The sequence below is a fragment of the Callithrix jacchus genome, chromosome 18, assembly GCF_049354715.1.
Source record: "Callithrix jacchus isolate 240 chromosome 18, calJac240_pri, whole genome shotgun sequence".
Lineage (NCBI taxonomy): Eukaryota > Metazoa > Chordata > Mammalia > Primates > Cebidae > Callithrix > Callithrix jacchus.
In genome coordinates this window covers 13,659,512-13,668,464 of record NC_133519.1, presented here as the reverse complement: position 1 = coordinate 13,668,464, position 8,953 = coordinate 13,659,512, and the positions used below count along the sequence as shown (strand labels likewise).

At 47.8% G+C, this 8,953-nt stretch overlaps 1 long non-coding RNA gene across 1 annotated transcript in view; it reads left to right on the top strand.

Moving 5' to 3' along the window:
• Positions 1-5,472: 5,472 nt before the first annotated feature.
• The window catches only part of LOC118149241 (uncharacterized), a 35,543-nt gene continuing 32,062 nt past the window's right edge, over positions 5,473-8,953 (top strand). The window contains exon 1 of the long non-coding RNA XR_004736592.3: positions 5,473-5,736. This is a non-coding gene — a long non-coding RNA (uncharacterized LOC118149241). The remainder of the gene's footprint in view (positions 5,737-8,953) is intronic.

Below are 8,953 nucleotides of genomic sequence, written 5' to 3'. Positions count from 1 at the left end.
CACTTTTGCCAGTCAACTCATGTCCAAGAAAAGATTCCCTCAGATTTCCTCTCACCTCTAGCACCCTGCCATCACCACCATCATTCAACCCATCACCTCCGCTGCCCTCACCTCAGTTACCCTCACCACCATCAGCCCTGACCCACAACTCCAGAACACCAGGCTCCCCTCTGAACTGGCCCTACAGAGCGAGTGGCCGGACTCTCACGTGCTTGTCAGTTGAGACAGGCTCTCAAGCATATAACCCAAATTATGCATTAATTTAATGTAAAGGTTATTCCCACATGCATCCTCTCCTGGACAGGTGACCTTAGGGGAGGCCTCTCACTCCTTACCCCAGTTTTTGATGAACTCCTAAGCCATAGATTCAGTTTTAGAGATAAGTATTTAACAGTCCTTCAAGCAGGATACTAAACATGACCGAGAGTGTGTCATCAGAGGTATTTCCCCTGGGTTTAAGCTTATAATTTTAAACCAAGAATATGGACGTCGGAATCAGATGAGCTGGATTTAAGCTCTGGCGTTGGTACTTACCGGCCGGATAATCTTGGTCAAGCTGTTAAAACGTTTGGGTCCTCTGATCATTTATCATTCATTCACTCACTTATTCCCATGTACCAGGATCTGATGGCAAACTGCTGTGCCTTAGAAGATGAGAAGTGGATTGGAGGAGATTCTGGTGTTTGAGCAATCCTGGGGTGACTGGCGTGGCTGGACCCTCCCACCCCCATGCCTGCTCTACATGTTGTCACTCAGGGTGGGCGCTTCCTGATCCCCAGTGGCATTCAGCATTTTGCACTCTCTCCTTCCTGACTTTTCTCTTCAATCACTGACTGCTTCTTGTTAATCTTTTGCCGAGGTCTCTCCCTCTACTCAAACTTTAGCTGTTGAAGTTTCTCAGGGCATGATCTAAAGTCCCTTTCTTTTGGAAATCTATATTCTGTCATTGGATGATCTATCCACCCCAAAGCTAGCATGCGCTCCCTATGATGATGGCTTCCAAGTGTAGGTCTCCATTCCTGACTTTTTCCTGAGCTGCTGACTCATAGACGTAAGTGCTTACTTCGTATTTCCGCTTGGTTGTTCTAGATGCATCTCAAAATGGACAGGTTCAAAACTGGGCCCCGGGTCTTCTTATCCAGACTGCACCTAAACCTGTTCCTCCTTCAGTCTTTCCCAGCTGCTTCTGGACATGGCTGCTGCTGCACAGAGATCATTCTAGATACTTGGCTGTAGCCATGGTGTCCCCAGTGGCTTCTGCTTCGCTTCTTGCTCGCTTCCTCTAATCCATTCTCCACACTTTAACTAGAGCAATGTTTACAATTTGCAGACTGAGTCTTGTCACTCTCCTGCTTAAAAATCTTTAATGCTTAATATTACTCTTAGGATGAAAGTCACAATCTGTCACGTGGTCTCGGGCTTGCGGGGTCTGCTCCTGTCCACACACCTCATGTCCCTGTCTGGGGACACAGTCCCTCTCACTCCTTATCTTTGTGTCTGAGACAAAAATCAGGCTTTTCCCACATCAGAACCATCAAACATTTTGTTTTCTCTATAATTTTTTTCTTCTTGTCACCTGGACAACTCCTGCCATCTCTTCAGTTTCAGATTAAATGTTATTTTCTCATGGAAGCTTTTTCTGATCTCTAGGCTAAATTAGGTTCTCCAATTCATTGTTTTATATAACTTAGAACTTTCTTTTGTTGAATGTAACAATATTTGGGATTATATATTTATTTTTGTGTATGTTTCTTATACTGCTTGCTTCTTTTTTTTTTTTTTTTTTGAGACAGAGTTTCGCTCTTGTTACCCAGGCTGGAGTGCAATGGCGCGATCTCGGCTCACCGCAACCTCCGCCTCCTGGGTTCAGGCAATTCTCCTGCCTCAGCCTCCTGAGTAGCTGGGATTACAGGCACGCGCCACCATGCCCAACTAATTTTTTGTATTTTTAGTAGAGATGGAGTTTCACCATGTTGACCAGGATAATCTTATCTCTTGACCTTGTGATCCACCCGCCTCGGCCTCCCAAAGTGCTGGGATTACAGGCTTGAGCCACAGCGCCCGGCACCTGCTTGCCTCTTTTACTCCATCATATGCTCTGAGTGTAGGGACTGTGTTTGCTCGTTTACCACTGCATATCCAATACCCGATATAGAGCATGGCATATAATAGGGGCTCAGAAAAACTTGCGGAATAATAGGTTAATGCAAGGAAATTGGCCTTGATATTAGACTAAACTTTGCTGAATGAGAATAGATTTTGAATGCTAGCATCAGCTTTGGGGGGTAATGTGGAGACCATCTACACGTGGCCATCTCAACTGTATTTGCTGAGATCTTGTGTAGGTTATTTAATTTCTTTGAGCCTTAGTTCCTTGTCTATAAAATATTGATAATATTATGACCACCTTCTTTTGCTTGTTGTAACGGTTATAACAGCAGCTAATATACATAAAGTGCTTAGAAAGTATCTGCCACATAGGATTCACCAGGATGATCATTTTTAATATTATTATTTCCACTCTGCCTGGTGCAGGAATCACTCTGCAATATCTTTGGCAGATAGTTTCGCCATTCTAGTGATGGGGAACACTCTTCTTCTTTTTTGTGTGTTTTTGAGACAGAGTTTTGCTTTTGTTACCCAGGCTGGAGTGCAATGGTGCGATCTCGGCTCACCGCAACCTCTGCCTTCTGGGTTCAGGCAATTCTCCTGCCTCAGCCTCCCAAGTAGCTGGGATTACAGGCGTACACCACCATGCTCAGCTAATTTTTGTATTTTTAGTAGAGTTGGGGTTTCACCATGTTGACCAGGATGGTCTCGATCCCTTGACCTCGTGATCCACCCACCTCGGCCTCCCAAAGGCTGGGATTATAGGCATGAGCCACCGCGTCCGGCCGGAACACTCTTCTTAAAATCTCTAGCTACTTTTAATGAAATTCAAACTATTTACTATAGAATTGGCTTCACTAGCTTGTAAATCTATGTTAATAGTAACTCTCTGCTAATAGTAATAATCATAGTAACCCTTCACATTTTACCAATTACTAAATACTTTCAGAAATACCTCATTTGATCCTCAGGACAGCCATCTAGGACGAGTGGGTGGTCATCAGTGGAATTTTACAGACGCAGAAGCTGAGGCTGGGAGATTTGCCAAAGACCATGTAGCCATTAAGTAACCAACGACTTCTTTATAAAAAGTTCACTGAGGGTGCATAAAACTATTCACTGGGACCAGAAAGAAAAAACTTTTTTCTGTATATATTTTCATTTTATCTTTTAAAATCATCTGTATTTGGTGTTTTTTTTTTTTAACTGACATGATGTTAGAATGACAGTATATAGCTGTTGCTTCTAAGTAATATATATGTATTATATGATGAACCCCAACACAACTTTCAACTCTTTATTAAAATATGCATTCAGAAAAGTACACATATTATAAATGCCCAGCTCAGTGAATTTTTACAAGCTAAACACAACCAGGTAAGTGGCCCCCAGATAAAAAAATAGAATGTTACCAGCAACACAGAAGCCTTCCTTCTTCTCCCTTCCAGTGACCACGCTACTACACCCAACACACACACAACCACGGTCTCGCTGTCTACAACAGAGGTTTATTTGGCCAGCTTTTGTACTGTACATAAATGATAGAAATGGAGCCATACAGCGTGTTTTTTTTTTTTTTTGAGATGGAGTTTCGCTCTTGTTACTCAGGCTGGAGTGCAATGGCGCGATCTCGGCTCACCGCAACCTCCGCCTCCTGGATTCAGGCAATTCTCCTGCCTCAGCCTCCTGAGTAGCTGGGATTATAGGCACGTGCCACCATGCACAGCTAATTTTTTGTACTTTAAGTAAAGACGGGGTTTCACCATGTTGACCAGGATGGTCTCGATCTCTTGACCTCGTGATCCACCCACCTCGGCCTCCCAAAGTTACAGCGTGTTTTATGCCAAACCCTGAGAACAGTTTTCAACCTCAATAAATGGCAATTTCACATGGTTCACCCTAATGCTTTTTCACGTGTCTTTTTGTTTGCCCACTTACTTTATGTTGTGAGATTCATCCATATTGCTATGTGTAGCTGTAGATCATTTGTACACATTGCTGTATGGAATTCCATTGTGTGAATAGACTATTGTTTATTTATTCATTGATGGGTATTTGTATTCTTTCTGACACCTGGATTTTATGAGTAACACTAGAATGAACCTTTTTTTTTTAAAAAAAAGAAATAAGACTTATTTATTTGTTTTGCAAATAAAGCTGGATGAGTTGGCTGCCTTTTGGTGATTAGTCAAAGAGGCCAAATCCCATATTCTCATCCTCCGACTCTTCCTTGGCTTCAGCCTTGACGGGAGCTGCAGCAGGAACAGCAGCCATGGCAGTGGCCCCAGAGGCAGCAGCCACAAAGGCAGATGGATCAGCCAAGAAGGCTTTGACCTTTTCAGCAAGTAGGAAGGTGTGATTGGTCTCCACAGCCAAAGCCAGGACTTGCTTGTGCCAACTGATGGTAGAATGAGGTTCTGATGCAACAGTTGAGTAACCAATCTGCAGGCAGACACTGAAGTGTGTAACTCTGTCTTGCACAGATAGCCTTCCTCTGACTCTGTTAGATGCTGCGTCTCTGTACTCTTGCTCCTGCTCGTGTGCCGCCCTTTCCAACTCAGGCCAGACTGGTGTGATTAGCAGAAGCCCAAGTGCCTCTATGACCAGCAGGTGGTGCTGTTGGGAAGAGAAAAGGGGTCCCCAGTGGCTTCTAAGGAGGGAGGACTGGTTAGGAGTCTGGCTGGGGAACCCGGTGATGAGGGAGGCTGAGGTGAGAAGGCCCTGCAGGGTGGCCACCTCTTTTCTTTCAGCCATTTTCGGATGTGAGACAGGTGTCCGTGGGAGAGAAGAAGGGGCAGGAGTGGACAAGTTCAGATCTGCTGTCTACGGCGTTATGAACAGGAGCAGGAATGAGTGGGATATCTCCCACGATACCACTTCTTCTGGTCAAGACCTGCCAATTCATGCTTAAACAGGCCTAGGCTGGGAACCCACTTGTTGATCTAGGATTTGACCATCCCTATCAGCCCCTGTTGTCCCCACTTCTGCTCATGGAGAATGTGGCTATGGAGGGGCCAGGCAGGAACTAGGCTTTTTGGGTTTACAGTTTTTTTAGAAAAATCCCTTGGGCTATAAATTACTCCAGAATGGAAGGCCTCGTCTGCTTTCCCTCTGTGCTCCCCAACCCAGAACCAAGCATCATGTCTTATACACACAGGTACTCAGCTAGGGCAATCCACCACCCCAGTTTGTTGGGGACTGAGGGAATTCCCAGGATTCAGAACTTCCAGTGCTAAAATTGGGACAGTTCCAGGCAAACCAAGATGAGTTGGTTACCCTATCAATAAAAGACGCCTTCCTGGTGGCCCGGAGGCCAGTACTCCCCTTTGTCCTTGTTTGGGGGCATGCTGGTGGCTGACCATGAGGGTGTCTCAGATCTTGGTGTGACGGGCCCTGTGAAGTCAGGCAAGAACACAGCCAAGCCCCAGGAGCTGCCATCTGGGCTCTCATGCTGACGGGAGACATGTGTCATTCACACGCAGGTGCAGACCCGTGGAGCCACTGCAGTGCAGAGTCCAAGCTGCAGCACTTAGGAACTAGGCTGAACCACCGAGGGCTTCCTGGAGGTCAGGCTGAAGCCCCTGGTTTGGCTGAGACAAACTGAAGAGAGCCCTAGGTGGGAGAGAGGTAAGTGCAGGCAGAAAGAAAGAAATCTGCGATGGGTTGGGTGGAAGAACAGGCAGATTACTTTGGTACAAAAGAGAAAGCGTGTCTGGATGGTAAAGAAATGAGCCATAGAAGGGAGGGAGCACACTAAACCCAGCTGGGAAGAACCAGATTAGAAAGCAAAGAGGAATTACTGCAGGGTACTGCTCAGGGCATTCATCCGTCCGAAAACATTAAGAAAACCCCAAATCTGGGGGAGCCTCTTTCCATCACTTACCTGTCTTCCTCCTTTCCTTTAGTTTCAACCCATGGTCACCCATTCTGCTGGTCCCCAGAAGTTTGGGGACCCCCAAAGAGCCTCCCAGGAGTGTTCTGAAAGCCAAGGAAACTTGCTGTGTCCTGACCATGCGGTCAGGTCTTCTGAATCTCCCTTTGTGGGATGCTTCCTGCCCCTGGGTCCCGTTTCCGCACTCAAGTTAGAGTTAGAGGAGTCTCAGCATTTGACAGGTTGGGAGGAGCTGGTTGTCACCCACTGGCTTGCAGACCTCCAGTTCATGGGACACAACGCCTCCGAAGGCAGCTGCTGTCGCCGTCCAATAGATTTCATTATAAGAAAGTTCTTAAACTGAGCCCAATTTCATGATTTCTGCCCATGGGTCCTAACTCTGTTGTTTGGCACTTCACAGAAATCTTCCTCCTCCCTCATGAAAGCACTTAAGACATTTGGGTTCAGCTGCCCCACTCCCTCGGGTGTTTTCTTTTTTTTTTTTTTTTTTATAAAGGAAAGAGGTTTAATTAACTCACAGTTCAGCATGGGTGGAGAGGCCTCAGGAAACTTACATTCGTGGCAGAAGGCAAGGGGAAAGCGAGGACCTTATTCACAAGATGGCAGCAAGGAGAATTGCCAAGAGAGCTGGGAAGAGCCCCTTATAAAACCATCACATCTCGTGAGAATTCACTCACTATCACAAGAGCAGCACGGGGAACCACCGCATGAGCCAATCCCCTCCCACGGTTGCAGGACTTCTCCTTAGTTCAGCTAAAGACAGGGTTCTTTGTCCCACCACCATGAAAATTCAGGCTCACAGACAATTTGAAATGGTGAGTCAAACAGGGTTCTATTGTCTTACTGTAGCCTGTCTACAGTCCCTGCTAGAGTGCCTCAGGCCCGCAGCTGGAATCCCAGGTTCCACACAGGAAGAGGACGGGCCAGGCTCCTCCCGGCTCCAAATGGAGTGAACTTCCTGAGGCTGGGGCTGGGGAAGCCAGTTGGAGCTTTTCCAGGCACCCCCTTTCACCTGGCTGTCACATCACGAGGACCCTCCCCCAACACATGGGGATTACAATTCAAGATGAGATTTGGGTGGGGACACACAGCCAGACCATATCAGTTCCATTCTGATGTTATAATAGGGGAGTTCTTTGTATACTAAATGTTTTTCAACACTTCCTGATGTGAATTGTCCAGGCCTCTGCTCTGCTTGCCCGCCTGCAGGCGCCATCGCAGCTTTCCAGAGCCTGGCTTGGAATAGTGGTTTCTCCTTAAATATCTTGAATGACTGAGTGAATCCACAGCTCCTCCTGTGACTTCCCGTCAGTTTGTATTGTATCCTCCCGGCGTGTGGAGCCCAGAGACCCGCTGCTGCCGCATGTTGAGTTAACTGTTAACTGGAACCTCTAACATCTGGGACTGTCGTTGGTAAGGCCCCTCCCCACTTTCTGAAAGGCTCAGCACAGAAGTGGCAGCTGGGGAAGTCTGAATGGTGTGTCCTAGCTGTCCCTGTGGCCTCGGTGGCTGTGGCCCTGGTCTGCGTGTTTAGAGCCCAGGCCGCAGCAGCAGTGGCCCAGGCACGGGCTGGGGCAGACCTCTGTGAGCACGAGGAGATGTGGAGGTTCCATGACAGAGCTTGATGAAGGCCTGCTGGCTGCTTGGCGTCTGCTTACCTGTCTGCGATCTGCAGGCTTGTCCCCTTCCCATCTGTAGAGGCCTCCCCCGTAATCAGCAGTTTTCTCCTTTCTCTGATAAGTCTGGACTCTCCCTGTTCATTAGTCCCGTGCTTCCTTTTAATGCCTGGGTGTCTCATCTTGGACTCCAATCTGTGCACGCCTTGGATGCTGGAGAATAAAGATGTTTCTTGGGCTTGAGCCAAACTGGAGAAGTGTTGTGAGCAGAAGCTTCACTGAAGGCGTCTTTGACGCATCTCGGCAGGATGGAGCTCTGGGAGCTGCTGGCCCTGGAGAACAGCTGGTTTAATCCAAGTTTGGAAAATGGATGAGAAAACTGATTTCAAGTAGGCATGGAGGCAAGAGAACGGTGATTCAGGCATCTGGGGATGTTCGGGGACTGGAGACATCCAGGAGATTTTTCAGAAAGGCTCCCTTGGTGCATGTGGCCTGCAGAAGAGACAACTCATAACTCTGCACAGGGATACTGACTGCCTGGTTCACCACTGTCTCTCCAGCAGCTGGCAAGGTACCTGACACTTGGTAGGTGATCAGGGAGCACGTTTTAGGTGGATAAATGAATGAATGAGAAGACAGTTTCTGGAAATCACTTCTGTATGGCACAGCACTTTCATTACAAAAGTAAGAGCTCCATTCTGGAACCAGAGCGACTTGGGTTAGTGTCCTGACTTCACCTCACTGGCTTTATGACAAATTGTAAGCAAATGGGCAGCAGGGGAAGTCCCCGAGGCTGCTGTCAGAATCCCTATAGAGAATCTGCATGGAGTTCAGGACCTGGTCCATATCACCCACAGACTCAGTGACTCTCAGTTCAGCCAAACAACTGAGACATAGAGCTCCACGTGCCCTACAGGGAGGGGCTGTCCTGGCCCTCCACCTCCTCCTCAAGGGGACTGAGGAGGGAGGGGGACCAGCAGAAGCCCCATTTCCCCCAGGAAGCTGGTCCTTGGCGTAGCTTCCTTTGGGCTCAGGTCGGACCTCAGGGCTCTGCCGAGGTAGTGGCCTGTGGCTATTGTATGTCAGTCCAGTGCCCTCTCGACCCATTCACAGACCCCAGTGGCTACTGCCTGTGTTTCCTCCATGGGTGGGGTGGGCAGCAGGGTGCAGGCCTGTTACCCGGGACCCAGGCCCTCCTGAAACCTGGCCAGATGGCAGGGCAGGCAGTTTTGGTCCTTGAGTCTGCGTTCATCTCAGAGGCATGCTTCGCTCTTTCCTTCAACACGGATGCTATGTTTGTAGGTGTCGTGAATTGATTTGGGATCCCTCTTCCACA